This window comes from Triticum urartu, chromosome 3 (assembly GCF_003073215.2).
Source record: "Triticum urartu cultivar G1812 chromosome 3, Tu2.1, whole genome shotgun sequence".
Classification (NCBI taxonomy): Eukaryota; Viridiplantae; Streptophyta; class Magnoliopsida; order Poales; family Poaceae; genus Triticum; species Triticum urartu.
The window spans coordinates 38,940,850-38,963,442 of NC_053024.1; the positions used below are offsets into that span (position 1 = coordinate 38,940,850).

Genomic DNA, 22,593 nt, shown 5'->3' on the forward strand with positions numbered 1-22,593 from the left:
GCCGTAGCGAACCCAAACTTCGTCGCCGAGCAGTAGGTACTCTACGAGGCCACCCACGCTCAAGCCGCCGCTCGCAACACACAAGCGGCACAGCCGGACGCGGAGGCCGCGTTTGCTGCTCAGGCGATCGCGGATGAGAACGCCACCAGCTGCAAACACTGTTTGGCCATGTCAGCGGGACGATGAGAGTGCTGGCCCCTCCACTTCCATCATGGGGCTCACATCCACCAACCACGGATAGGTCGCAGACTCCGACGAGGATGAGTAGGGCATTGGAGGCGGGAGTGCATTGTGTCCCAAGTGGGCCGGTCCGTCTCCCATGTTCTACTCTTTCTCACCGGCGACCGCACCTTCACTTCGCGGGTCTTATTGGCGTCACTCATGGAGATAGTAGATGGAGGACACAATTGCACGAAGGGAACAACAAGGACTTGGACGATGGACGCCACTATGAGCTAGGTTTAGGTCCGGTCCTCCTTTTTTCTTAATGAAAATTTTCTGAAATGTAATGAATTTCGGCCGGTTTGTATGAAAATCCTCCAGTTTATTGAAACTAGGCTTGAAATGTATGTGGTTAGCTTTGGATGGCTACCTCCCGCATCCGTGTCCGCAGACTCCCCCTACAAACACACACACATGGGCGGATGCGGTGTCCAGTTTGCAGGTCAACCTTGAAGATGGCTAATATTATCTTTTTGAGGACATCCTGTAAGGCTCACCTTCGACTTCTCGATGCCCGCAAAAGGATGCAACCTCGATCGCCTACGGTGAGAGCGTTTTTTTTATACATGTCAAGGTTGTCCTGCAGCTTGAGCTCGGCGCGCCCTACCTTGCTCACTTCTCGCAAGGACAACCAAAGTAAGGTATACATTACGAAGATGGTAATTTCAGCACCCCAAGAAACATGGGTGTTGATTGGCGAAGTTCCCTTATTTGCATTGGAAGTAGCTAAAATGATTGTGTGAATGCTGGTTGATTAAGATATGTAAGTGCTTTCAATTAAAAAAAGAGTGGCTGGCCTGATTATAGCATCAATATTAGCAGCCCCAGCTGTACTTTATGAATTGTTAGCATGTCTGTGCAAAATATTTCGTATTTAGTTGGGTTGATTTAGTTTTTTCAAGGGAGGGGGTACGTACCTAGGTATCTGGATCGAATTTTGGAGCATTATGCATTTATGGAAATATAGTGAATATTCGATGTAATTAACCACACCTTTTTTTTGCGGGAATCAACCATTATACCAACCACACACAACGCAAGCCAGCCATCATGTTATTGCCTTGTTTTCCTACATATTGCAAGTTTTTGCAACCTCACTATGTACTCCCTCCTTTTTGGTTTATAAGGCTTATCTTAAATTTTTTTTGTTTTTCTAATTTAGAGGGCTCATCTCCATCACATTTTTAGTTTTCAATGTGCATTAAATATTTGCATGCAAGAATTAAAAAGGAACACACCAATGCATGTAATGTTCCTACTCATTTAGTGGTCAAGCATGCATGCACTATAATTAATCCAAATTAATACATGAGTTTAATTAGGACAGTTTTGTAAGTACGAGATACAATCCTCCAATCAAAAAAATGCCTTGGCTAATGAGATTTAGATTTGAGCCCTATAAACTGAAAGGGAGGGAGTAGCTAGCTCTCTCCCCATCATCTCACTCTCTGGCATTGCGTTGCTCGTGTGTCCCAAGAAGTAAAGCTCGGGCCCTCACTTTGAGAATGGCAGCGGCAGAGGGCAGCAAGGAGGAGACGAGGAGGAGGAAGGCAGAGCGGGTGGCGCTGCCGGCGGGCATGGTACTGGTGCAGGTGTTGACCGTGGTGACGATGCTGTTGTCCAAGGCGGCGCTCAACGGCGGAATGCAACCCCTGGTCCTCCTCGTCTACCGCAACCTCGTCGCTGCTGCCACCATCGCCCCCCTTGCCGTCGTCTTTGAGAGGTATTGAGCCATGGTGCGCAATTTCAGTTAGTTTTAAACCATTGTATCCGTGTTCGGCGAAACACGTAGAGTACATCATTCATGAATGCATGCATGAAATGTCATTTGTTTTGCTTAGCTAGGTTGACTGACGGACAGCATGAATGCATAGGTATACACATGCCCGTACTTATAGCCGCCAGGTGTATGCTCATCGATCTGATCATTTGGGCACATGACAGTGCTAGACATGTCGCAACCGCCAGCTGTAGGCACGCTCGGTCGATGATCTGATCATTCACATGACAACAACTGCAGCCACGTCTGGATTCTGGAAGGAGTTTTTTTTCCTTTTAAGTACTGTTTTTTTTGAAAGGACAGCATATTTCCCTAACATGCATGCAATTTTCCATTTGATTCTCTGCATTTGCATCATCTGTTCTTCTTTCATTAATATAGCTACTGTCGTTGATGATTGCGCCACTGTCGTTGATGATTGCAGGGAAATATAGAAGAAAGTGAGCATGGTTGTTCTGGGCTGGATCTTCATCAACGCTACTTTCGGGTTCGCATCCAACTATAGTATAGTGCAGCCTGTAATGCAATGCGCTTGCATGCTTCTACATTTGTTCATGTCCTCAGTTTATTGCGATGTGATTTCTGATCTGTACGAAATTATAACTCTGTTCATAATCTCGATCCTTGATGTTTTTTCTTTATCCTTGATGTTAAAAACAGGGAAAGCTTATCAGCATTAGGCTAGGCTAATCCACGCTACTAATATGGTAAATGTCTATGTTACGTTTTGAAGATTTTTGTTGTCCTTCCACTTGTCAAATTATAGTAATGTGGTTATCAGTATATATTGAAGTAATGTGCTTATCAGTATCTAAATTTTACCACGATAACAATGTATGATTACTGTGCTAAATATGTATGATTGCCAGGTAAATATTTATTAGGGATAGTAGCATTGCTGTGAAAGGCCAGGGTGAGTATTAAAATGTTACTCTAAATAGGTAAAAGATGAGGTGAGGCTGTAAAACTACTACTCCTTTATCCCATATTAATTATCGCTCAAACGGATGTATCTAGCACTGAAATGAGACTGAGAGTATCATGGAAGTCCTACAATTGATCGAGAGTAGCGTTATGTAACCTAATATATAACCAAGTTATTTTCTTTTTGTTGTAACTAATTAAGTTACTATCACCTCCATCGCAGCCAAATGGTTGTACATGCGTGTAACCTGACAACTAAATGGCTATAATTTTGCAATTGGCAATGAAAAATTATGAAACATGTCAACATCGGACTAAGTTTGGAAATCTCGTCAGTGTAGCAGCCATCAGTGAAAACGTGTGGTTAATCGGTTTGACGGTTGGTGAAATAAGAGTTTTTGGAAGTTTTCAAAACCATTTTTTCGTAATATATGTTATGTTTACATGTCTACTCTCTTTATTTGCATGCATGTGTGAGAAAGTGGCACAAAAATAACAGACATCGAAATTACGTCAGGCTATTGTGTTGGATTCTCAGTTATTTAATATGTATTCAGTACAATTTTGGACCTTAAGACTATGTTACGTTTTTATTTAATAATATAGCTGCATGCATCAATTGATGCACAGGCCGGGGGTCATCCTCCTTTAAAAAAAGTCTTGCATCCAATAAATTTTGAATTATGCGTGTATGATGCAGAGTTTTGCTGGTGACGGGGTTGTACTACTGCGCCCTACGGGCCACCAGCGCCGCCTATACCGTCAACTTCTTCAACCTCATTCCCGTTGTCACCTTCCTCATCGCTGTCGTGCTCCAGGCCGAGCGCATCTCCCTCGGCACCTGGCCCGGCAGGATGAAGCTGGTCGGCACGGCTGTTGGTGTCGCCGGCACCATGGTGGTCAGCCTATGCAAGGGCCCTCATCTCCCGCTGCCGCACCTCCGACCGTCCAATGCCCACGCCCACGCCAGCGCACCGGCACCAGCGTCGGTGATCCAAGGTGGCCGCGACATGGTCATCGGCACGCTGTTCATGTGTGGGAGCTGCGTGAGCTATGCACTATGGTTCGTGGTGCAGGCTAGGGTTGCCAAGGTGTTCCCTTCCCGATACTGGTCCACCGCGCTCACGTGCGCGGCGGGCAGTCTGCAGTCAGCCGCGGCTGCCGCGGCGGCGGCCGTCCTAGCACCCCGCGAGGGCTGGGCGGCGGAGTGGAGGATGGGGTGGGACCTACGCCTGGCCACGGTGGTGTACTCCGGGGTCTTCAACACCGGCGTCACGTTCGTGCTCGTGTCGTGGGCGGTGGCGCGCCGCGGCCCCGTGTACCCTCCGATGTTCAACTTCCTGTCGCTCATTGCCACGACTGCGGTTGACGCCGGCATGCTCGGCACCGACCTCTACCTCGGCGGTGTTCTCGGGGCGGGCCTTGTCGTCATGGGGCTCTACGCGTTCCTCTGGGGCAAAGGCAAGGAGCTCGCTGCCGCCAAGGCGGGCAACGGCGAGCAAAAGCTGCAGCGTGGACACGCCGATGATGGCATTGCCTAGCGGTTTGGCCTAGCAAGCCAGAGCAGTCCATACGGAATTAACTGAACTATTAGTCCTAACTTGAAATTGTCAGTGAATCAACCTGTGGTTGGATGGTTAGAGGGACTGTGGTATCCCCAGCCCATCAGGGTTCAAATCTTGATGCTCGCAGTTATTCCTGGATTTATTTCAAGATTTCCGGTGATGCGCATTCAGTGGGAGGAGACGTTTCCGGCGATGAGCGCTTGTGTCTGTATTGATGTTAAAAAAAACTTGAAATTGTCCTTGACAAACACTACTACATGAGGATTTTTCTTTTCTCTTTCTAAAATAGTATTGTGCTGACGTGGCTAGTGCACGGCAAATTGAATGTTTTTCATGGCAATTCATATTGCCACGAGGATGGCAAATCTTCACCAAGCACGACAAATCCTATGATAAGAAAAGAATGCTAAAGAAAGTTACAATCCTCAGACAATATAAATTGCCATAAAACCCGTTTGATTTGCCATGCCCTCCAGCAAACATTTGCTGCTATCAAAATCCTTCTTTCATACAAGACCCCTTCTTTGTTATTGATGGTCTAATAATGCTTGTTATAATTAGCCAGTCCATGTGTACTCTTGTACTAGTAGAATAAAGAAGGGATTAGTCAGTCACCGAACCTACTCAAAAAAAGAAAATAAGAATCACCGGACCTACTCAGATGCTAATTGCTGCTATATGTACGAAAGTGCTCTCGTGAGCTCGAGCTCACATGCACCCTTGCTACAGTATAATTTTAAAAATATATTTTTTTTAAAAAGAAAAAAACTGAAGTTTTTGGCCAACAAACATTGTTGTGTTTTTCGCATGCGTGCAAACTTTCGTGATAAAATGGCATTCATGCAGGTCATGGCAAAACAACAAAATCGATGCTCCAAAGTGCTTCCAAAACAGTTTTTTTAGCATGATTTTGCATTTTTGTCGAGACCTCCACAAATGTCATTCCATCACCAAAATTGGCCCGCATGTGAAACACACATCAATGTTTGTTGCAAAAAAGTTTCAATTTTACTGTAGCAAATGGTGCATGTGAGCTCGAGCTCACATACTCCATGCCCCTGTACATACACATACGCAACTGTATATACCTTCTAGAGTTGTAATCGCACTAGAAATAAATAAAGTAAACAATAGCCACACATGCCCATGTTTTCTTTCTTCAAATAAGTGTTGTGAGCTCTGTCATTTCTATTAGGAGGAGTGAGAAGTTGTACATAATCAGACTACAGATACACTAGGCCTTGCCTAGGGTTATGTGCTATCTAACAGAGGAACAACGCCCATCATCTTGAACAACTCTGTGAAAGGCCATTGCTCTCTCCCTCATAAGTTCCCTGATCATATAGAGCGTACATTGTTGCCACTGTCCTATATTCATTCCTAAAAATCCTATCATTCTGTTTGTTCCATATTTGTCAGGCACTGTAAAACCTGACCACATCGAGCCTCCTGTCTAATTTCGGTGCGTCCTTCATGTCGATCGACCACCAATCTGCATACTTGTCCGGAACTGGAGCGGTTGTGGGGGCTGGCTGAATCTCTTGGAAGCCCGAGGAGGATGCCATTCCTACAAATTTGCGTAGTAGCAAAGTTGCAGGCTATAAAGAGATGGACAACGGACTCGGCAGCCGAGCCACATATCAGACAAATTTGCGTAGTAGCAAAGTTTGTCGGTTGTGAGCAGTCCACCATGCGCTAGAAGGAAAATCCTGTTGTCACTAACTTGCTAGGAGGGGTCTCCTATACCACTACCATGGTTAGCATGGAACCGTCTTCTCAAAAGTTTATCAAATACCAATTGGCTTACTTGAGCATATGAGAACTAACCATTATGTAGGATATGAAACCGTTCATCCAATCATTTACTCAAACTTTAAAAAGAAAAAGTGATATCTCTAGGCTTTCAGGTTCATGAGAAGATGGAGATATGAAGAAGTTGTTCCCTCTATCTTTGGAGGCAAATTTTAACATGGTCCCTCTTACCTCCTTTTTTTACATGTGAGGTAAGAAGGTAAGAGTCAATCAAGCCATTCATTGATGAGATCAACGGCTAAGATCTATTTTATACTCTTACCTCTCATGTGAAAAGAGGGGGTAAGAGGGACCATGTTAAAACTGCTCATCTTTGGAGGGCAAAGCATTGAAATTCTTTAGTCTCCTGGATGATCCTTATGAAATGGAATTGATTGAACGCCGTTTCGAATTTAGCTCAAAACATTATTATTTTTAGCAAGTACGCGAGGATAGGAATTGTATTTATAATTTTTTGCCACATTCCGAAGAACGTATGACTTAGGCTTAGGGAAGACTTAAATCACCAATACTCAAATGCCGCAATAATGAGTTTTCCAAAGAGATGATCATTACAAATTTCTAAGCAAGACTTCCTCAACATGATAAAGAAGCGCTTGATAGTTCTTTTGGTTGTTTAAGTTATGTATAAAAGCATGTGGACAAAATTACTAGGACATACATTTTCAGTTTTTTCATCATTGATGATATGAATAAAACATTCATAGTCAGGCCTTAAGGTTCTCAATCTAGCGTTAATGCACGAAATTCTATTCTAATATGCATGGTAAAATAATGTACAAATTTATACCGCAATAACAATGACTCATCCACAAGATGCTTAGCAAACTCCAAATTTGAACACTAATAGAAAGGGATAGAGCTCTCAAATTTGAACAATAATAGAAAGGAATAGAGCTCACCATCGTGGCCCCACCGCGGCTGAAGAATGAGGAAGCACATGTCGGGTCTATGACCGCGCACACATGCATGGTAGACCCGGCGTCTGACGGCTGGGCGGAATGCAACTTTTGGATCAGACAGAGTCCACACGTTGCCACAGCCGATGGGACAAAACGACGGTGTTCATGAAGGAGTAAAGGTGCGGTGGCACTAGATTGTCGATCCACTTCTTTGCGACGCACGATGTCGGCCGTGGCATCAGATTCTCTCCGAGCGACGGCGCCGGAACAGAGGGGAGTTACAAGAGGAAGGAATGCGGGTGGATAGAAACTGTGAAGGAAGGGGGAGAGGTGCTGCTGGGAACGGTGAAAAGAGAGTGGCACCAGGGACGGTTAGTGAGAGTTTTGATTGTGGGGCAGCAGTGTATGACTAATTTTAATAGGCCGCGAACAAACCAACACTGACCAGATGGAAAACTGAAGGGTCTAATTTGAATAGGCTACACATACAAGTCAAATATAGAAGACAGTTAGTGAAAACGTTTGGTTCATTTTGGTCAGCGGAGCACGTTATCACAGATCGACCATTTTTGTACCCATCTGTGATATGCATTTAGCAGAGCCAAATAAACATTTTCACTGATGCCTCGGGAGTGGCCAGTTAGTGCTAATGCTCTTTACTGCCGTATCGTGTGGTCACGGGATGGTCAGTGATGAGAGGTTAGTGCTATTCGGATCTGTAGTAGTGTTGAAGCGCTTCGGGCATACGGAGGAGATTGAGTCAACCAAAGATTTAGGTCTTTTCTATATATGGCCGGACTAGGAGGCGAAGAAGGTCTTTGGCATGGACAGCTGGATAGGCAATTTTGGGGATTGCCTGAATGTAAAAACTTATTGAACATCCGATGCTTTTTTATTGTGATTGCATATGCTTACAACTATTAGAAGTATGTTTAAATTGTTATTGATCTTGGTATGCATGTCAAATGGAGGAGGCCGGAGCAGGGGCGGACATTTGATGCCTGCGGTTGGACGACCTTCGCTGCCCTAAAACTGTTCATGAATACATCCAGATTTCCAGACATGTTTGCAGACATCTCTCTGCATTCTGCAAGCGAACATCCCTTAGTCGACAGAGGAGGAGCTGCTGGAGTTCTACCTCAAGCAGCAGATCAGTAGCAACAATAAGAATCAGCAGCTTAAGGCGTGACGAGCGCTGGATTTCACTCTGCATGCAACACAAAGGAGTTAGCATGAGCACCGCTGAAGCTCTGCTTCTGATCGGTGGATCTTCAAGGCATGTACATGGTCGGCTTTCATGCCGTTGGAGATGGCGTGCTTGGCGAACTCAATGGCTCTTGATGAACAGTAAAAGAAAAATCTGCAATGCTTTGTGGCAAACTTTGACAAACGCTTTGTGTCTTTGCCAAAATTTGTCAGAAAATGACATTTGGAAAAAACTCAGATGCTCCAGAAATGCTATTTTAGAAAGCATTTAGGAGTGCTCATATTGCTTTTTTTTGCCATGACCTCCACGAATATCATTTCTGCTAAAATCTGTCAAGCACACAACATTTATCAAAGTTTGCCAAGATAAATTCAGAAATTATGATTTCTTTTGGATTTACTGTTCATCCTGAGCAGAAAAGGACTTCGATGCTGATGAAACCTTTTTGGACCCATGTTGAGCACAGCAGAATGGAGCTACCTTCTGCTGCTACTCAACTTGCCCTCCAAAGAATCTGATTGCCAAGAGATGCAGGTCACCAACCTAGTCGTTGGGGCCAGACTTGTACCGATGTTTCTTAGGACAACTGTTCATCACTGTGCCTTAAAATGACAACCGTAGCTGCAAACAAACTTACAGCCGAAAAATACGACAATCTCCCCAACCCGTCTCTTAACGGCCCTGCTTTAGCCTTAGTACAGGTCCATCACATCAAGATGGTACGTTCTTAAGCTAGTAGAATTTCAGGGTTCAGATTAGGGAAGTTACAAACACTTCATACTTGCTAGACATGATCAGCTTGTGCTTCAACTGGATCAACAGCTTGAGGACAAGATAGGCGCACATGCATCGAGATGCACTTCATCAGGTTAGAATTGTTGTCGCTGCCGCTGATATATAATTTCTTCTTCCACATCTATTCCTTCCTCAAGCTCGTGCCATTTGGGATAGCACCAAAATGGCTTAGGCACGGGCCATCTGTCCAGAGTAACACATAAATAAGCTGCTAAAATAATATACATCTCTAGCAAGCAGTGTTAATGAACGCGTAGTAAATAAACAATACCTGTTTGGGCTATCATCATCGTCTCTAGCAACAGTCCTGCAAACAGGCCAAAAATAGTTTTACGTACAAGAACAAACACACGCGTGTGAGGACAAGATCAAAACCACGTAACATCAGTTCACTACTTCATATGTCTGAACAATAAGAGGCGAAATGGCTCAACCGCAAAAGCAAGTTGGGATTTAAGAACTAGCATGAGTTCCAAATTAAAAGTAACCTGAAAAATAACAACCAAAACCAACCCATATTTACCATTATAGTTCCAGGTTAGAGTGATGCAATGAGAGATACGATACAATACTTCCATAATCACAAATGTACGTACAATCAGGCATGCTCAGCTGTCGGCCACAACCACAGGACGGTCTTTATCGTACCAGTGTCATATGTTATTTCTCATATGCACAACAGTTCTATTCAAGCTTCTAATTAATGTGCTCAGTATAAGAAGATCAAAATGGCGACAAATGTCCTATCGAGGCTACTAAACTTCCTGAAGATTGCATATTATTATGCACACGCAAGACACCTGCATAATGTACAAAAAATTACATAAATATAGAGAGCATACCCTTGTGCATCAAAATTCTTCAAGACTTTTTGAATTATATTCACTGGTATGTATGGAGCCTCTTCCAAGCCATAGAAGTTCATGCCAATAAAATTTCCATCAAAATCAATAAGAGGCCCTCCAATCCCAGCCTAGCACACAAAAGTAATGAATAGGAAAAGACAGTATTTGTAAGCCATACAAATGTGATGATGGATTTAATTACTCATTCTGACGCAACTATTTATTTCCACCACACGAAAAGACACAGCGTACCTTGGTGATTTTACAGGTGGAAATCTTAAGCTCTTTGCAACCAAGCTTACTTGGTTTGTCAATCACGATCCCACTTGTGGCCATTAATTTGTCTTATTGGTAGATGCGCCCTATAGCTACTACCTCCTTCCGAGGTTTAATTAGCATCTGGTTATCGATTTGTGCTGTCTGAGTACAGCAGAAATTCTTGATGTGGACTACGGCAATGTTATAGTGTAGACTGTAATGTTGCAATGTCCCTCTGGTATGACGATTATCTGGAAGGCACACTACAATCTGCAATTAATGATATGGTAAGACTAAACCAGTGATATCATGAATAAGTAGAAGGGGCAATTAAACAATTATTAGCAGAGTAACAACCTTAAGGTTATCAGCAACCTTGTTTTCATCGTCAGAAGTTCTAACCAAACTTGCCGAGGTCAGAACTCTTGTGGTGGACCCATTGCAGTCTATGAATACGCCAGTGCAAGCAAAACACCTTGTTTTTCCTACAAGAGTAATGACTCTGATAATTTAGTGAAGAAATTGGAAAAAGAATATTGAAAGTAAACGAGCTTATAATGAATATAATTACCACTGAACGAAGCCAATGCAACAACACTTTGAGACATATTTGAAGCAACGTTTCTTTCGAGTTTACTCCAGATATCTTCACTAAATTTCTCTTCAAAATTGTTAAGCAAACGCATCCCCACTGGCAAAAGCAATAAAGATTCAGTAGTGGAGGGGAGCTGGAGATACCAGTCAGATGACAGACATTCCAACAGAAAAGAGTAAATATCAAAAGGACACGAATGAACTCACCATTCTGCCAAATTGGGAGGGGATAACCATTGGACCTCAGCTCCTTTTTTGTAGCAACGCCTAAATTTTGCAACATAGTTAAGTGATTGATGACCCCATGTATAATGATGGTCAGGAAAACTGCAAGCAATGACTCACCAAAATAAGGATAACCCGGCCGCCCAAAACATAAAGACTTCCGCTCTAATAATAATCTATCCATGAGTCCTGGTGCCACAGGGGTGAAACAATTAATGACTATGAACAATGATCAATAATCAACATTAAAAGTGATCCAACCTGGTTGACATTCTGGATCACAGAGAGTACATATGGAAGGTTTCTGATCCTTAAGTTTCTCTCCCTTCCTTGAGCTGTCTAAAATGGAGAAGATTGGAGAAGGGAAATAAGCAGAATTTAGAACACTGAAAAGCAGTATGAAGGAGTATATTCTCATATTCATATACTACACTGAAGTACTTAGAATGAACTAATTAATTAGCATATCAAATATGTTAGCATGATAATAGGTGCAACCATAAAACTAAGTATGTGGTTCTAAAAAAAACACACTAAGTATGTACCCAGATTCTACAAATGATTGTTGAAAATTAACATTGATGGTGACTTTGGCGAGGAATTGCCTGGTACTGTGATGATTGTGCACAGTTTAGCAATCTTAAGGTGCTTTTCTCACCTTCTGAATCAGGCTTATAAGGTCTGGGAAATCTTTCAAGTTTACTACCAGGTCCTTTCTTATTTGTAGCACTGCAGCAGAATGCGATAAGCTGATCGGAGTAATAGAGAAATCCACAAAAGTAAAATATGGATGATATGTATGCATGGATACCAAACAATAATACAAATTTCAATGTTTAAAAGGGGCAAATCAGGAAAATTGTTGATTGGGGTCAGATTGCACTAAACAACAATACAATGGGGAAAACCCTAAAACCTAAATATTTATTGTGTTAGATTATTGTATAGACGAAAATATTTATTAAATATAAATAGCATAAGATGGTGGAAAGCTTTTCCCATGCATGTTGTGTTGAGTGACAACAAAAAACAATAAAATGGAGATAATATTATACCAAACCTACCAGGGAACCTTCACTACCTTATCATTTAAACAAGTATTAATAGCTTAAACATGGACACCCGAGTCTCAATTGTGTACAGGGCAACTGCAAGACATCATGACAAGACAGGTGGTATGGATTGTCAAGGTCACACTGCAGCTTATCCAGCCCCAGATGTCACAAACAACTAATTTGTTATCAAGGGAGATGTTGTCAAATGCAGATTATCTACCAGATGCAAGTATTACAAAAAAAATCAAAACAACGCATTTCAGAAACTGTTTGACATTCAGCATGATTGGTGGTACCATCAAACCTCGGCTATTGATGAGCGGAATTATTCTTATGTACTTAGTTCATTCATTTTGTATGTCTACTGATGTGTGGTCAGCCTACTGGAAATTCCAGGTTGAATAAAAAATTCGCATGAAGCAAAACAGATGGCCTATAGTCATCCAGGAAATGTTTCAGTTAGACTAGTTGTATGCCATTATCGAGAATAGAATGTGCTCAATCAAGTTTATTTGCAAATCAGGCCAGGCGTTAAGTGCATGGCACTAGTTTCTGTGCTAAATAGTTCTCATTCGCTCAATATTACAGTAATCGAGCATGTTAGACTCCTCACTACATACCAACTTGTGATCATGCTTTAACTGTTCTTAGCCTTGTACAACACATGCAGTAATTCAAACAATCTGATTTCATATTCTATACAAAAATCCTGCACATTCTTTTAGAATGCATGAATTGTTAACACAATTTTTGTTAACAAATTTTCCAACAAGGCAAGAGATTTATGTAATGTGTTGTTAGCTGCAGTATGATGTCATAAGAAGCCACTATTGTATTAAGTGCACTCTTGATTAAGCTTTCCACCATTATTTATCTTCCTAAGCATGTGTGACCCATGTGCAAAAAAGCTAATAAGACAGTATGGAGGACAAGAGTAGAAAAGCAATCAGAGTAAGTATGGAGGACATACAACCACTGAATTGTTTTCCTGAACTGCGACAGGAGTTCAAGAATTTTAATCCTTGGTAGGAATGGAGTTTCTTTCTCAGCATAAAAGTTCATCCCAATGAAGTCCCCATTAAAATCAACAAGGGGCCCTCCAACTCCAGTCTAGGAAAAGAATAAAGTGACAGTGAGCCAAGCACAAAGATGTAGGGATGCTGAGACAGTTTTTTTTTGCTATGTATAGAAAGTGAGAAATTAACACCGCACCATAGTAATTTCACATGTGGAGATGGCAAGCTCCTCCCGGTAAGCTCCTCTTGGATGGTCAGTCAACATCCCAGCTGTGGCCATTAATTTTCCTGAGTTGAAGCAACGCCCTACAGCAACTACTTTACTCTGAGACTCAATTTGCCGCTGATGATCTAGACATGCAACTTGAAGAGAATGATAGCGAATGATGTTGATAACAGCGACATTGTGTTTCAAATCATAGAATTGCAACCATCCAAGTTCGATTTTGTTATCTGGAAGGCGCACTTCAATCTGAAATGATAAAGCAAGACAACAAGTATATAGCCTGGTTAGCAGAATTATTTTAACATGATATTAAATAAGCAAGCAATAGTGTACAAAAAGAAAGTTGGGAGTACCAACCGTCATATCGTGAAGGATCTTGGTGTCATCATCAACAGATCTAACCAAACTTAATGAAGTCAGACAACTTGTAAAAGTAGGCTTGTTTACGATAATTATGCCCGTGCATGCAAAAAACACGGTCTTTTCTGCACAATATGGTATTTCCAAATTCTCAATCATGAAGTACTAACAAATAGACATAGATAAAATTTTGCAAAGCTAGTGTCTATAATCACCATCAGCAAATGAAGCAAGCGATACAGCAGTGCCCGCTAAGTTTGAGGCGATTTCTTCACTGAGTTCCATCCAGACACCTTGACCAGAATCACTTGAGCTGCCAAATTCCTCTTCGAAAGGATTGTCCGGACGCGAATTTCCTAGTTAGGGAAGCATCATCATGTTCATAGCATACAACACAATTCTGATCGTAAGTTGCAGAAGAAGGAACAAGCAGCGAGACTGAAACCAGACAACTAGTGGCTCACCTCGCCAAGCTGTCCAGACTTTTTGTATCTTGGTCTGGCTTCTCGTGCAAACGCCTTCTCGCTTCATATTGTCAGCCTGGAGTGGAAATAGGCTCTAGCAAACGCGGATCTAGAATATGATAAACTGCGAACGCCATTGGGGTTCAGCAAATCGTTCAGCCGCAAGGGAGGAAATCAAACGATCGCGACAAAAGAGGGGAGGGTGGGGGTTCAGCTAATCACTGGATGAAAAAAGCTCGTACCGCAAAGATCAAAAGCCCCAGAAATCGCAGCCGGGTGGAGACAGCGATGGCGATGGCGATGGCGGCGCGCGTGGGGGTGGGGAGTGGAGGATCAACCCTAGGGAAGGGCAGGCGGCGGTGGGTCGGGTCGGGTTGGTATGTCACAGCTCGGGAGAAGAGCAGGAAAAGATGGAACAGGACGGGACGGGGATGCCGATCAATTTTCACCGTGGATGCAAACTTGCACAAACTGTTTGGGCAAAGGCCGGCCTTCTGGAGTTAGCAGTTTCATGTGAGTCTACAGCAGATTTCTTGGGCTCTGACATACCACAGGAGGCACATGGCAATCTCTGGAATGTTTTCTTTGCAGCTGCTGCTGTTGCGCTCTGGCATGCTCGGAACGAGCAAGTTTTCCACAACAAGTGTTGGACATCTGCAAGGGTCCTTCTTGAAGTGGCCGACCTGATCAAGTTATGGACTCTGCGAGCACCGGCGGGAAATGTCAGGGAACGTTTATATTCTTGGGCTAATGTAATGGTGCGAGAATAGCTGCAAAGCTTTTTCTGTTTCCTTTTCTCCCCTTCCTTCCTACCCTCCCTTGTTTTTCTTCTCAGGCTTGGCGTTGGCCTGCTGCACGTTCTGTGCGGCGCTCATAACGCCTTCATGTAAAACGACTTTGGTCGCTCAGGCTACGGCCTGTTTTGAATGCATAAGGTAGAACATGATCTACCTTCTCTTTCACAAAAAAAAAATTCACCGTGGAGGGGGAGAGCGGATTACCTTTGTTAGATTTACAGATTTTTGTACGCTATATGATTCATGTGGCCACGGAGAGCAAAAGGAAAAGCTTCTTCTCTTTTCTTTCGAACACGGTACATACGCAAACAAATCTTCAACATTACCTTCAAATCAAACCCTATTTTCGTCCGCGGACTGGCGAGGACCGGTGCCCGGACATTGATGCAAGAGCCAGCCATCCAACCTTGCCCACATAAATTTCAAACAAACTTGAATAAATTTGACACATTTTATCAAACACGACAGATTTCCGCATATTTCAGATATAATAATTTACATAAAACAGACGATATTTAGACCGTTCAACTATTAAAAGAAACCTAGGAGGCTAACTTCAGGCGGAGACGATCTCCTACATGTGGCCGGCAGCACCCTTGTCACTGTCTACGTTGTCATTGTCGTCCTTCCATCGATGGAAGGGCGCAGGGGCGCGACAGCCTTGCCCGGCCCCCGCCTGGCACTCATGGAGGAGCCGTTTTGCTTCCTCTTGCGCTGTGCGGAGGGCCGCTACGGCCAATGCCGACCTAGACCTTGGTCCCCTGGCGGCGGCATTGGCCCTGCCGGCAATGGTGGAGGTGCCGCTTAGCGACCATTCCTCATCAATCTTGGCGAGCTCCCCGTGGAGAAGGTGGCGCCGCCGCTTGGGCGTCTTCGTGGTGGTGAGATACTGGTCAAGAGCTCAGGCCGCCAGCAGGTCGGGGTCGTTGCGGACTCAGTCTGGCGCCTCGTACGACTTGGCAAACACAGAGTGGCGTGTCACGTTGCGCTGCTCCTGCCTCGCCGCCCTGTCCTCGATGGACACAATGGACCGCAATTAAGAGTTGCCGCCACCGTGGTAGTGGAGGATGCGCCCGCCTGCCTTCGCGATCGCGGGTGGCAGCTCCTCCTTGATGACATGGCCGCGCCAATTGCGGTGCGGCGGCGGCGATGACTCCTGCTTGACGCGGCGGAGAGGCGATGTTGGCTCCTGCTTGACACAGTAGTGTAGCGGGTAGTGCGGCTCCTCCTTGATGACAAGCGGTAGCAAGGGCGTCACTGAACCACATTCAGGAGGGACCGCTCCGTTAGCAGCCTGATCTGATGCACTAACTCCTCGTCCGTTGCTGTGGCCTCTGAGAGGATGCATGGTTGATGATGGAGCGGCTGCTGCGATGACACCTCGTCGTCGCTGGAGGAGATGACGATCTCCTCCTTGCTAGAGCAGCCGGCGACCGTGGATCCCAAGGGCCCCAGCGATGATGGTCTCGCCAAGATCCGGAGTCGCCAGCGCCGCCTGTTGCCGCAAAGAACCAAGACTTGGGCATGGTGTGGATGCAGAGAGGAGGAGGGGGTTAGAGAAGAGGTTGAGTGCGGAGGTGTGGATGTGGACGTGGCTGGAGCATGGAATATATAGCCGCAGCCAGGTCATGAGAACAAACCGTTGGAAATATGCCCTGGAGACAATAATATTATATTATTATATTTCCATGTTCATGATTAAGAGTTTGTATTTCATGCTATAACTGATATGATCCTGGAATATGCGATACATCGCAAAACTCATATGCACGTGTGAAATGATAAACGACAAAGTAAGATTCCTAGTCTCACCTCTGAGACTTACTCAAGTGTTGTTGGTCATCATGTTCTCTAGATCTTAGGATATCTTTAAGTGTCACAATAGTCCTAAAACAATTATGAGAGTATGATGTTAGAAGAACGATCATATTGAATCGACCCAACTTGTTTGTTATACTTTGAGATAATATCTTTTGAAATCAATTTGTTATAACACGGAGTGTTAACGTGTGTTTTAGTTTCTTAGACCACGAGAATATCGTAGTCACTTCTTACTGTACGGTGGACTTTGGGTTGCTTAAATGTCATCTGTAACACAGTGATCATAACGATAACTTACAGGTTCATCGAAAAGTTTGACAAGGGACTAGATAGCTCGAGAGTGGGATTTGCTCCTCCGACGATGGAGAGATATTTTTAGGACCCTCTCGGTGTGTCGACATCCATCATCGTTTGGCCAGACATAGATGACTGCGTCACGGGGATGCTGGAAAACGTCAACAAGAAAGAAAACGAAATCAGTAGCAAGGAGATCGGTATAGTGAGCTATGATGACTCAAGGATATTGATGCATCTCAAGTTTTGTAAAGTATCGTGAAACAAAGGAAATATCAAATGATAACCAAATGTTCACTCGAATGTCATTCGTATAATCATAGAGATCGATATGGACGTCCACGGTTCCGCTATCGGTCTTTAAAGGAAGGGGTTTTATTCATGTCTATGTTTTACCGAACCTACGAGGTCACAAGTTTAAGGTAATCACAATCTGTTGGGCGTTAATAGGACAAGAGTATCAATGATTTATTTGTGGAATTGTTTCATTAGTATTCGAAATAGTGCCGTGTGTGAGACGACATACACAGGCGCGACACAATGCCCCATAAAGTCTTAGCCCACATCTTAAATCGATCAAAGTTAATCAGTCCGTGTGCGGAAAATCCAGCCTTCGTGGATGAGCAACGGGCACTGTACGAGTCCATGCGCTGCACCCGCGCCATCCGCTGTGGTTGCACATCATGAGGCATAGGCGATGGAAGTGATCACGAACGGGAATGTTACGGATGTTGGCAGCTGCGCATCGTTTGCACCGCCCATGCTGTCCGCGTCGGGCCGTGACGACCACCAGGTCAGCCCATCTACGTTTATCATGGACTTCATCTTGGCCGTCAACATCCACGACTAGGTGGTAGACTCCGACAAGGAATAGTAGGACATGGGAGACTGACGTGTCCACGTCCGATGAAGAGCAGTACGTGGAACACAACACGAACATGTCCATGGCCGGCGAGGATTTAGATTTGGTCTGGTTTAAATGAAAATTGTCCTATTTGTATGAATTTTGTCTTTTTCGTTCAGCACTGTATGAAATACAGACGAATATTTGCCGAAAAAGGGTCCCCCGCTTTGTATCCAAAGCAAAGAACACCAAATACATAAATAATGCTGGGGCGAGTAGCACAACAAGCCCAAAGGGAAAAGGAAGAGGAAACAAATGCCAACAACGGCAATGACCCGAGTGGTTATACCTGGCAATGGCGATGTTTTTTTACGTCGTTACCTTGTTGAAGGCATTGCTTGGATATGCTCGGACTGATTCTTCAGGGTGAAAACCTAGATGCTGGCCTTTTGGTTGGGTCCGGTGACAATGGCGCCCGAGTGTCGCTCCCTTAGTGAAGACGTTGTTGTTGAAAAAACTCGTTGTCCATATGGTGTTAGGAGATGGTTGGTGCGGATATGGTCATAGTTGTAGTTTGCCGATCACAAGTCTAATCGCTTTGGAGTTTTTTTGTCGCCTTCACATAGCTTTGGTCTTGTATGACTTTACTTGTTGTTGGTGTTTTGTGTGTGTGTATGTGTGCGTGAGTTGGTGTAGGCTGTGTGCATCCTAACTATGCAGAGGCCGGGTGCGTGCTCATTGTGTTATGTATCTTCTTGATGCTCCATTTTAAGCGAATAAAATTCACCCTTTATCGGAAAAAACAATGGCACCTCGACAAAGCGAGGTTGACCCAACACCGCAGCGCCCTCGGGAAATGACTCAAGATGGCAATGGGGCCCCGAAACCCGCGTCCCCGTGGGGTTTTACCCTATTAGGGGACGGGGATGGGCGTCTTTTTAACCCCACGGGGCTGCTGTTGGGTAAAGGATAAAACCCGACACGTTTCACGGGTTCAACCCCGTCTCAACAATACCCGAACCCGAAACCCGCCATCCCCGTCAAAATATACAATAAGCATATTCGAGGAGTACAATCTTGAGAGTGATGATGATCATGCACAGCCATCTTGCTCATTCTCTTCTTTGGAAGCTCCGGACCTTACGTCAGTCTTCAATGAACGTGTTGCTTAAAAATGGCCAACATCTTTTAGGATGAAATCTGAGCTAGACCATTACTTAGAAGATGAGCTAGTTCCATTGTCCAAACATAAATTCAGTGTGTTAGATCGGTGAAAAGTTGGTGGAACACGCTATCGAACTTTGAGGATGCTAGCATGTGATATTTTTGCAACTCCGGTTAGCACGGTTGCATTAGAATCAGCATTCAACATAAGTGGTAGAGTTCTAGTTCTAGGAGGTAGGGCTCCAGTCCTTATGTTTGCTTAAATATGCCAATTTCCCCGTGGGTTCCCCGTGGGATTAGAAAACCCGATGGGTTTAGGGAACGGGCAAAAAGCTAGCCTTGCGGACGATGAAGGGGACAGGGACGGGCTTGTGATTTTCTCGTGGGGATGGGTTTCATCCCCGTTGCCATCTTGAGAAACGACCTACCATGATACAAGGCTCCGATCCGTCGCGAACCAAGCAGCACCTCCAAGAAGGAATGCGACGCTGACGACGCTGCTTCCGACGAGTCCTAGGGTTTCCCCCGACACGCGGAGGGGGTAGGGGATGGATACCACCAACACCCTTCAGGAAGGACTGGCGGCACCCTCAGGCGTCGCCGCATCGGAGCCAGAAGACCTGGCAAGGATTTCTCCCGTACTCCGTACCACACCGCCCAACCGGACCGGAGCCAACCAGCCAACTCGCCGCCCACCAACATGTGCCATCATGGTCGCAACGCCACCCATGCCGCCTCACTGAGATCACCACCACAAGGCCAAGAGGACTAGGAGAGAAGCGCCGGGCGACGGGAGCAGCAGCACCGTAGCCGCGCGGGAGGGAACCACCTCCACCGCCGTCGTGCGGGAGGCCCGAGCCTCCGGCAACGTCGCAGTCGCCGTCCCAACGCGGCAGCAGGGCATACCAGGCCACCCCTGGGCCGTCCAGGCCCGAATCGGGCCCGCTAAGCCCCGCCGGCCACGCTGCAGCAGGGCGGGAGCAGCGCCGCCAGCACCCCACCGACCAACGTCGCTCCCCCGCCTCCTGGAAGTCGCTCGTAGACCCGCCCCACCGTCAGCCCGCCTAGACCCAGATGGGGCCCAAAGGGCCCAGATGTTATCAGGGAGGGGGTATATCGACCCCCCCCTCATGTCGAAGTTATCGGGGACGGGGTATATCGACAATGATATACCCGATAAAAAATGAAGAGGAAGAAGAAGAAGAAAAAAGAGGAGGAGTTCTCCTCTATTCCTTCTTCTTCTCCTCTTTTTTTTCTCCTCCTTCTTCCTTTTCTTATTTCCCTTTTTCCCTCTCCTTTTTCTTCTTTTTCCTTATTTTCCCTTTTCCTCTCCACTAACCTAAAATCTACTAACCTAAAGTGCACTAACAGTCCAACTAACCTAAAAATGCATTAAATCAACCAACCTAAAATGCACTAACCTAGTATCGATATCTACTAACAACCTAAATAAAAAATTAATACATATATGAAAAAAACATATATAAACAAAAAATGCTATGAACATTATATTCATACATACATAGCCACATCCATTCATCATATAGCTACCACATACATATATACATTATATATATGAAAAAAATGCAATGAACAAAAAAATAATACACATTATATGAAAAAAAAAAACTTTGAACAGAGCCGGGGCGATGGCGGCTCACATCGGGGGCGGCCGGCGAAGGCGACGGCGGGGGCGGCGAGGACGTCGGCGACGGCGGCGGTGGGGGTGCGGGCCAGGGCAGGGTTGTGGCCGGCGATGACGGCAACGGTGGGGGCGGGTCGTGGTGCAGAGGCGCGGCCGGGCGCGCTCGGGGGCGGCGGACGGCGACGGTGGGGGGCGCGGGCCGGGGCAGGGGTGTGGCCGGTGACAACGGCGACTGTGGGGGCAGGTCATGGCGCAGGGGCGCGGCCGAGCGCGCTCGGGGGCGGCGGACGGTGACGGGGAACAAAAAAATCGTTTGCACTGCCCACACCATCCACGCCAGGCCGCAACGACCACAAGGGCAGCTCATCCACGTTTATCATGGACTTCACCTTGGCCGACAACATCCATGACTAGGTGGCAGACTCCGATGAGGAATAGTAGGACATGGGAGACTGACGTGTCCACGTCCGACGAAGAGTAGGACGTCGAACACAAATGTGTCCATGGCCGGCGAGGATTTAGATCTGGTCTGGCTTAAATGAAAAATCGTCCCGTTTGTATGAATTTTCTCTTTTTCGTTCAGTACTGTTTGAAACACGGACGAATATTTCAGATATGTGGTTGGAGATACTGCGTACGATTTGTGGCACCGCTCTTATCAACATCGTCCGGGCGCCATCCATCGAGGAAAGAAAATGATGGTCGTCTCCAACCGTCCCGTCCCGTCCCGTTCTTCTTTTCCTCCTCTTCCTCTCCCGATCGGCCGAGCCCTCACTTCGTGACACACCAACCCGACCCACCACCGCGTGCCCTAGGGCTGTCGCCTCCGCTCCCCACCCCTACGCGCGCCGCCATCGCTGTTCCTCATCGGCCGTGATTTCTGGGCATTTGATTTTTCGGTACGACCTTCTTTCACCCGTGATTTCTGGGCCGTGAATTTCACCCCTCCCATCTTTTTCGCGGTTGATCGATTGCGTTGCGGTGAAATTATTTGCCTTCACAAATTCTCTCAAGTTTGGCTCGGCCACGCTCCACCTTTTTTTATTTCCATTATTACTGCGTTGGATGATTTTAACCAAAACTCTGCTTTGACACCCCCGAAAAAGAATGGCGATTCGCTATCTTAATCTGTTCTTTCCGCTATAGGCCGGAGATATGAAGCGAGAAGGCGTTCGCACCAGAAGCCAGACCAAAAAACAAAAGGCTTCCACCAGTAGTAGCCAAGGTGAGCCACTGGTTGTTTCAGTCTCGCTACTTATTCATTCTTCTGCACGTACGATTTGTACAGCTCTATTTAAGAACTGTGTTGTATGATATGATGATGCTTGCCTAACTAGGTAATTCACTTCCATTATCACGCAAGTACGATTCACACCGCTCAATTTCATAATTGTCTACTTGTGTTGTATGATATGATGCTTCTTAACTAGGAAATTTGCTTCCGGACAATCCTTTCGAAGAGGAATTTGGCAGCTCAAGTTATTCTGGTCAAGGTGTCTGGACTGAACTCGGTAAAGAAGTCGTCTCGAACTTAGCGGGCACTGTTGTATCGATTGCTTCATTCGATGACGGTGATTATGAAAATTAGCTTTACATCTTTTTATCTTTATCTATTCGTTAGTAGTTCATGATGCAGAATTTAGAAATACGATCTTGTGCAGGAAATAATACACTGTTCTTCGCATGCACGGGCATAATTACCGTGAACAATCCAAAAACTACAAGCTTTCTGACTTCATTAAGTCTGGTTAGATCTATTGATGACGACATTTAACATC

The 22,593-nt window shown here is 45.2% G+C and overlaps 1 long non-coding RNA gene and 2 pseudogenes across 1 annotated transcript; 1 reads left to right on the forward strand and 2 right to left on the reverse strand.

The window, feature by feature from the left end:
• The first annotated feature begins 1,727 nt into the window (after window positions 1-1,727).
• Window positions 1,728-4,467, forward strand: LOC125546592 (annotated as a pseudogene).
• A 4,766-nt stretch (window positions 4,468-9,233) lies between these two features.
• Window positions 9,234-10,996, reverse strand: LOC125547837 (annotated as a pseudogene).
• A 281-nt stretch (window positions 10,997-11,277) lies between these two features.
• Window positions 11,278-11,858, reverse strand: LOC125547838. Its single transcript, XR_007300802.1, has 3 exons — window positions 11,788-11,858; window positions 11,391-11,468; window positions 11,278-11,318 (listed from the first exon to the last, which is right to left on the reverse strand). It is a non-coding gene; the product is annotated as an uncharacterized LOC125547838 (long non-coding RNA).
• Between the last annotated feature and the right edge of the window lie 10,735 nt (window positions 11,859-22,593).